The sequence below is a fragment of the Octopus sinensis genome, linkage group LG6 (assembly GCF_006345805.1).
Source record: "Octopus sinensis linkage group LG6, ASM634580v1, whole genome shotgun sequence".
Classification (NCBI taxonomy): domain Eukaryota; kingdom Metazoa; phylum Mollusca; class Cephalopoda; order Octopoda; family Octopodidae; genus Octopus; species Octopus sinensis.
Genome location: NC_043002.1, coordinates 41,966,048 through 41,974,581, shown reverse-complemented (window position 1 = coordinate 41,974,581; position 8,534 = coordinate 41,966,048).

The following is an 8,534-nucleotide window of genomic DNA, read 5'->3' as shown; positions in this document are numbered from 1 at the left end:
ATTTATAAAATTTATGATCATTCTGAAGACCAACAAAATGCAAGCCAATTTTATCTGAAATAGATGATAGTTAAAAAAAGTATTATATATTTTTTGGTAGATTTTTGTGGAGAATTCTTGAAACAGATCGATTACAGATCTCCACTGAAGGTTTTGTTTTAATGTAAACTATCTGAAGCAATCAGTCTGACCATTTTTGTCCAATCTGTCTACCCTCTACCCACTATACCACAAACCAACCACCGTATTTTCCGGATTTCAAATCAAGTTTTTTTACCAAAATTTCAAAGCGCAAAAAGGTCGGTCAATTTAGACAACAAAACGATTTTGGAGGACCAAAAATTTCATACCAAATGCAGCAGAAGTTGGAAAGATAGTGACAATGTTTGAATGTTTCGTGGCACCTTGGGCAAGTATCTTCTACTATAGCCTCGGGCCGACCAAAGCCTTGTGAGTGGATTTGGTAGACGGAAACTGAAAGAAGTCCGTCGTATGTATGTATATATATGTATGTGTGTGTATATGTTTGTGTGTCTGTGTTTGTCCACCCAACATCGTTTGACAACCGATGCTGGTGTCATTACGTCCCCGTAACTTAGCGGTTCGGCAAAAGAGACCGATAGAATAAGTACTAGGCTTACAAAGAATAAGTCCTGGGGTCGATTTGCTGGACTAAAGGCGATGCCCCAGCATGGCCACAGTCAAATGACTGAAACAAGTAAAAGAGTAAAAGACTACATGTTTACACTATATACTGCGTCAGCTGTATGTCGAAAAATACGGTGATCAACTTTATAGTGCAACTTCTGCGTAGAATTGTAAATTTTTCCTGTTATTTAGGATTGAGTTCCTGAAGAAAATGAAAGTCAATTTTTTAAAAAGAAACCGTTATTAATCTTAATTCTTGCATTATTTTCTCAATTTTCCTTAAGTTTATAAAATTGCAATGATACTGACCTTTGTGAAAGAATTCTTTCTCTGCCAAAAAAAAAAAAAATTCTATAAATGCTTAGTAGTTAGTAAAAAATATGAAAATTAAGTATAAAACTTATTATAAACCTGAACTGAAATAATTATCATTCAAGAAAAATCTATCATCGGATTTTGCTAGTAAATTGTGTTTTAACCGATTCAAAAGCATTTATACAATGTTTGAAAGATTAACTAGCTTATGAAAATAATTTAGAACTATAATTGAATATTTTAATGTGGTTGAAAGCAGATGACCATGCTTTAGTGTTTATCATTTGTGACAGTGTTTTCCATTTGTAAAGCATTCTCTCACGCACGCCAATAATGTTGCAGAACCAAGAAATGCTTGTCAATGTCAATACAAACTTCGCTTATCTCCAAGTAATCGTTGCATATCTCCGATTCTGATTATCTTACTTACTTGTGGCGACATTCAACCTGGGCGGGTTGAATCGGCTTCTTCTACTCATGGAAGAAGTTTCGTGGGAATATGTCGATTTCACAAGCGGTCCCCAACAATCCCGCATGTGGAGACATCCTGTTTGCCGCAGATTGTCCGCAGACGCAGGGACAGAACGACCGAGGAGCCGCCAGTTGCCGAAGCAGACACTCCGAGGATTTTCACCAGAGCTCCGTCTGCCGGGTTGTGGTCCTAATACCACTCGGTGTCAGACCAATCCGTCTTGGGTGGCCCTACCAGGAACCGAAGTTCCCGACGGCATAGCTCTGACACTACCCGTTGCCAGCGTCCCCACCACGATGAGGAGGGGATGGACTTTGGGGATTATCATTTACAAACTAAAGGTGCACTGTCGTCGGTAATAAGTCTGAAGAATTAAATGTGCTCAATACATTCAGATTTCTTTTCACAGTTTAAAAAAAAAATAATAATTTTGAATAAATATTAACATTTATGCGACCGAAATTCGCTATGTTATGGAACAGTAGAAACTCTCACTTTCAGTCAGCAATATCGTAGGCAAAATATAATGGAGCTACAAATCAAAAAGATCCACTGTCACAGACACTCTCTGTTTGAGTCTATTCAATTACTCCAGCAGAATTTCTACATCAAATTTTGTATTTTAACTAATTCCTTGACTTATCCTTTTATATTTTCATCTCGGTCCTAAATCCTTCTACCATATCGTGTATAGTATCAAACACTGGTTACTTCCTCAATGCTTAGTATATAAACTCTTCTCCCTACTGTGTCATTCATACAACCCTCTACTCTAAACAAGACAAAGAAAAATCTTATGAGGGGAACTCAGCCTGCTAGAAATAGCAGCCAAATTTCCATCACCTCATACCTGGCCATCTTTTCGTTTTAAAAAATATATACCCGGTTAAATCACGTTTTATCATATTATACATGTATGACATAAGCTGATCAAAGACAGCAATAAGGAAAACTTTATAACACTACGAACGTTACCATTTACCTCCGGGAAACACACACACACACACACACACACCACACACACATACTATACTATAAACTAATCTTGGTTGTATCGGTAAACAATGCGTTCAGGAGCTTATTTGTTTCTATACTCAGTTTTAGTTCCATTTTTCTTTTAATGACATCATTGACGTCCCTTCCTGCTTACCTGAATGTTACAGAGCAAATTAGCAATGATTTCTAATTCAAAGTTAGTTTTTGTTTTCCTCCTCACTAAGCGACATAACACCTGGTTTTACAATATCCTTTTGTAGTGGAGTGCCTTACCTTTCAGATCTTGCACTAGCCGACAAGTGGAATGTATGTATCTATTACTGCTTGATCGTCGTACATTGCTGGTACGTCTGGAGCGTCTGCTCTTTCGCTTCCTGCGGAAGGAACGTGTTTCATTGCTTAGGCGCCTCGTCTGCTGTCAACATCTGTGCGGAGGGTTTGGCATGCCGTGGCTGGAAATGCGCAGGGATGCAGTGAAGCTGCAGTGTCAAGAACGATCCTCAAACGGCGTGTAGATATAGTCGTCCTTTGTCAGGCACATCGTTTCACGGCTCATTTCTTTGATAGAACTGCAATCCTAGGTCAAGCAAAGACCAAAACTGGGCGCTTGACAACTGAAATGTCAGGCACTTGCAGCCCTCTACAGGCAGGAAGTTCTACGTCTGTGTTCTATAAAGGACTAGTAGGGAAGAGTGATGACGTTTCCTGGAGGAACTCTCGGAGTCATTGAGAGTCAGCTGGCTGAATTGCACCGGAGAACCTTCAGCTCATAAACTATAGTTAATTCTCAGAAATCTTGGCCTGGTACCGGGGGAGACAGCCGGCTCGGGATAAACTCTACAGACACAGAAGAGCTATCAACTAGACCTTTCCAAAATGTGCGCAGAGCGATGACACTGTTTTTCATGTTGTCGTCCAGTATCTGAGCATTACTGAGTTTTGCCGCATTGCTATAGTCGCGAGTAGAAAAAGAATTTGTCTATCAGCTGAGCCCACTGTGAAGATCATACCACTGCCTTCCTTTGACCGAGAAAGGCTTGCAGTTTTCCTCTGTCGGATGATTGTGGTAAAAGAGGTCGTGCGATGGTCGAAACTAGATGGACTAAAGACTTGGAGTGGAAAATAAGGGTTAAGAGGGTGTGCTGCGACTCAATAAATTCTTTGAAAGGTGAGAAACTCTAACCATACGCCTGTGAACCAGAACATTTTCTTTTGGTGGTCAACTTTACCGAAGTTTTGAGGGTTATCCTTGATTAGCTCTAAGCCGCTATCCCTTCGACTGGAGAATTTTGTTTTTGTTATCACTTTTTTAACATGCCATGCAAACCCCCACCATGCCTGTATTGTGCTTTTTGTACTGTTTGTCTTCTTTAAGCCCTTTTGGCTAATAAATAAATAAATTATTATTATTATTATTATTATCATTATTATTATTATTATTATTATTATTATTATTATTATTATTATTATTATTATTATTATTACTATTATTATTATTATTACTATTATCATTATTATTATTATTATTATTATTATTATTATTATTATTATTATTATTATTATTATATTATTATTATTATTGAAACAAAGCTCAGGTGTTGTGTTGTTCCTGATAGGATTTATGAAGGTAGCGGGTTACTATCTGTAACCTTAGGTATCCACACACTTTCGGCCGTCTTTCAAGTGCATAGAACCCTTCTGATAATCCTTGCTGTCCCTAAAAGGCAAATTTTCTGTAGGAGCTCTACCAGGCATTCTGTTTCAATCTCCTTCAGCCATTTGTCTATATCTTGTTTTGCTGTTCCCAACACACCAATTATTATAGGCACGATCTTTACTGTTCGCATGCTCCAAATTTTTCTTATTTCAAATTTTAAGAGATTGCATCTTTTTTCTTCCTCTTTCAATACGATCCTGGAATCAAACGGGCTTGATGGGTCGAAAAGTAAGCAACTTCGCTTTTCCTTATGATTGTAATATCTGTCTATAACTTTCTAGCTTCTTGTCCGTTCGAAGAGGAAAGCCCCACAAAATCTTACATTTCTCCGACTCTACTACTCTTTCGACTCGATGACTGTACTATGTGTTTCCAGCACCAAGTCCCCTTTTCTTGCATAGTTTCTAGTGTAAAACTTTTACAACCTGGTCGTACTTCCATTTCTTATATTTTTCCTGTGCCAACTTGGGACATTCTGTCACAATGTGTGCCACTATCTCGTTCCAAGTTCTACAGGCTCTATATTTTTCCGACACATTTTTTCCATACATACTTTCTCTCAAGCTGTTTGTCTTTATTGCTTGATCTTAGGCTGCTACCATTAGGCTCTGTTTCTGTTTTTAATACACCCTTTTTTAACCAAGCCAAGGATTTTGCTTCACATATGCTTTGAGTGGCTCTTCAAAATTGGCCATGCAGAGGTTTCTCTTCGACCTGTCTGATGCGCCCTCTTTGTATTCCATTCTTGTCCTTTTCACTTATTACGTGCTTCATCACCTGTTCTTTCTTAACTACATTTGGTAGTTTTTCTGTGTTGCTCTGTAAATAATCTACTAAACTTTTTCTTTCCATCTGTACACATTCTTCTACTGCTATTAAGCCTCTTCCTCTATTATTCCATTCTCCTTCTACTTCTTCTTCATCTTATTATTATTATTATTATCATTATCATTATTATTATTATCATCATCATCATCATCATCATCATCGTCATTATTATTATTACTACTACTACTACTACTACTACTACTACTACTACTACTACTATTACTACTACTAAGGCGGCGAGCTGGCGGAACCGTTACCACACCAGGCAAAATGTTTAGCGGCATTTCGTCCGTCTTTAGGTTCTGAGTTCAAATTCCGCCGAGGTCAGCTTTGCCTTTCATCCTTTCGGGTCGATGAAATAAGTACCAGGTACGCACTGGGGTCGATGTAATAGACTATCCTCCTCCCCCAAAATTTTATCCTTGTGCCTATAGTAGAAAGGATTATTATTGTTGTTGTTGTTGTTTTTGTTGTTGTTGTTGTTGTTGTTATTTGGAGAAAATAAATAAACATAACTGATTAAATGTTCGTTGAACTACAACTAGACGACATTAAATTTAGATCACCGACTTATTTGTTCGGTTACCTGACAATCTATAACGGTCGTTGATATGACTGATAACTTATTTGCATGGCACTATTAAAAATATTCATTGCTTGATAAGGGGACAAATGCATTAGCTAACATGATAGCACCCTCTCTTGATAAGTCTCTGTCATTATAGATAACAAAATTTTAAGAACGTTGCCAGTGAATACGATCTCTGGAAAGTATCTTAGAATACCGTTGATCATATTGACATTCAATTATTACTAAAACATTTTTCTATATACGTCCTGTTAATAATTTTCGACGTTTCAAATACTACACATTTTACGAAGAAGCAACAAACTTTGATGTTTCGACGCCTTGTGCCTCTGAATAACATTACTTTATGCAAGCAATTATGATACCTGTTGGTTGTTGCAACATTTACACACTACTTAACAATAAACTTACCAATATTTAAATTAGTGGTAAACTTACCAATATTTTCTCCCTCTGTTTGATTTAGGCGTTTTATGGTTAAGCAATCGAAGGAGAGGGGCTTTCTCCGTCCGGGTTGCGGATCCGTGGAATAAGCTGCCGGACGAGATAGTGAAGATGCCGACGACCGCTCGGTTCAAAGTCTCTCTGGACCAGAAATGGCCTGAACTCTTTGCATGAACACCACCCTGTACATAACTCCATGTCCCCCTACATGGCCTTGCTTTTTGCTTTTTGAGCCAAAAAATTAACTTAACTTAACTTAACTTAAGCAAAACAAAACATTATACTCACCTATGGTCTTGAATGCTAGGTATCGCTTGTTCTCTGACAGGTTTATTGTCGATCCTGTGGCAGTGGAGACCGCCGGCGTTCTTAGCCCCCGGGTCATATTCCTACTCATCACTATCGGAGCGGAGATGGCTGTCCGCAAAGAGGAGTGAGTCAAAGTGACAGTCTCAGCGCATCGCCCTCACCATCCTCCGGAGCAACGCCCTTTCTATTTTGTCTGCTGGGACCGTGAGGCAGTCTGAATAATAGGAAATGGTACGTTCCACTCCTTATTGTAAAGTTACTCCTAATAAGTCTATGTAAAATAGTCAGTGTCATGCTCGAAATAGTGGATGGAGATGGACGAATGAACGGACGATATACTGAACACATTCAACACAGACATATAAGTTACCTCTACATTCAATGTTATGGAGGCACATGGCCTACTGGTTAGAGCAGCGGACTCGCGGTCGAGGGATCACGAATTCGAATCTTAGACCGGGCGATGTGTGCGAAACACCTAAGCTCCACGCGGCTCCGGCAGAAGGTAAAGGCGAACTTCTGCTGACTCTTTCGCCACAACTTTCTTTCACTGTTTCCTCCTGTATCTTGCTGCTCACCTGCGATGGACCGGCGTCCCGTCCAGGTGGTGAACCTATATGCCAAGGAAACCGGGAAACCGGCCCTTATGAGCCAGGCATGGCTCGAGAAGGAACAAACATTCAATGTTGAATTGCTAATGATATTGCATGAATATGCGAAATATACAAAGGAAGCTTACAGCAAAACAAAATTTTGGCTCTTGCTTATAGTATGAGAAAGGATTAATACTTAATACTCTTATTAAGGCAGTGAACTGGCAAAATTGTTCGCACATCAGACAAAATGCTTAGCAGGATTTCGTTTGTCCTGACGATCTGAGTTCAAATTCCGCCGAGGTTGACTTTGCTTTTCATCCTTTTGAGGTCGATAAAGTACATAATAGTTGGGCGTTGGGGTCGATGTAAATTGACTTGTTCCCTCCTCCAAGCTTTGTGCTTATAGAAGAAAGAATTACTATTGTTGTTAACCCTTTGGTGCTTAATCCCATGTTAGTCCTAATAGAGCAGACCAATAATTAGGAGCGTACTATCTCGTCTTTTAAACAAATTCAGTCATGATCTAAATTATCCAGTGAGTCCTTAATTTCTTATAAGACAGCAAGATATAATTTCGTTGATATTTTGTTGCTGTTGTTAATAAACCATGCTACTTCATAGGGGTTCCCTTGTTGACCATTAGATAACTGGCACAGCGACAATAGTGATTACGACGATTACTGGAGGGAATAGTATTAGTTGATGTTGTTGTTGATGCTGCTGCTGTTTGTTTGTTAAGCGAAAAGGTCTTCGTCCCAGAGCTTGCAAGATCGCGCCTCTGTAGTGGGAGAAGTCCGAAACGTGGTCCTTTGCTATTCGTAAAACTCCCAGAAGAGAAAGCAGGTCAACCCCCGACACCGAGAGCATCGACGAATCGATGAATGCGCATCCAGGCTCAGCAGTTGCGTAGGAAGTCGGAGACAAGAAACAGGAAGAAAGAGTGAGAGAAAATTGGAGCGAAAGAGTACAACAGGGGTCGCCACCACCCCACCCCTGTCGGAGCCTGGTGGAGCTTTAGGTGTTTTCGCGCAATAAACACACACAACGCCCGGTCTGGGGATCGAAACCGCGATCCTTCGACCGCGAGTCCGCTACCCTAACCACTGGGCCATTGCGCCTCAACTGATGCTGCTGCTGCAACTGCAGATGATGATGATGATGATGATGTTGTTGCTGTCGTCGTCGTCGTCGTTGTTGCTGATGTCGTTCAGCTCTAAGATCAATCCTGATCGAACAGACCTATGTCAAAAAGTGCTACAGCAGTGAAAGTTTCGCCTTTCATTGAGACCTAATGTACCTAGGAATATATAATCCAATGTACACTAACATTTTCCTATTTTTTTGTTGTTTTTTTTTTTACATTTTGTAGGAAGTGGTTAAAAGGAGATCTATTTATTGTTTCTAGCAAAACAATAGCCCATATAACAATTACACTTATAGTTTTTTTATTCCTGGTATAGCTGCCTTTGTAACCAATTGTGACCAATAGCTGCTATTGTGACCAATATTGCTGTTTACAACAAGAATATTGGCCCCAGATCTGTCCTAATGGAGCATACATATTCAAAGACACTGCAGCCATGACCATTCTGTCATTTTTATGGGTATATAGAACTATAT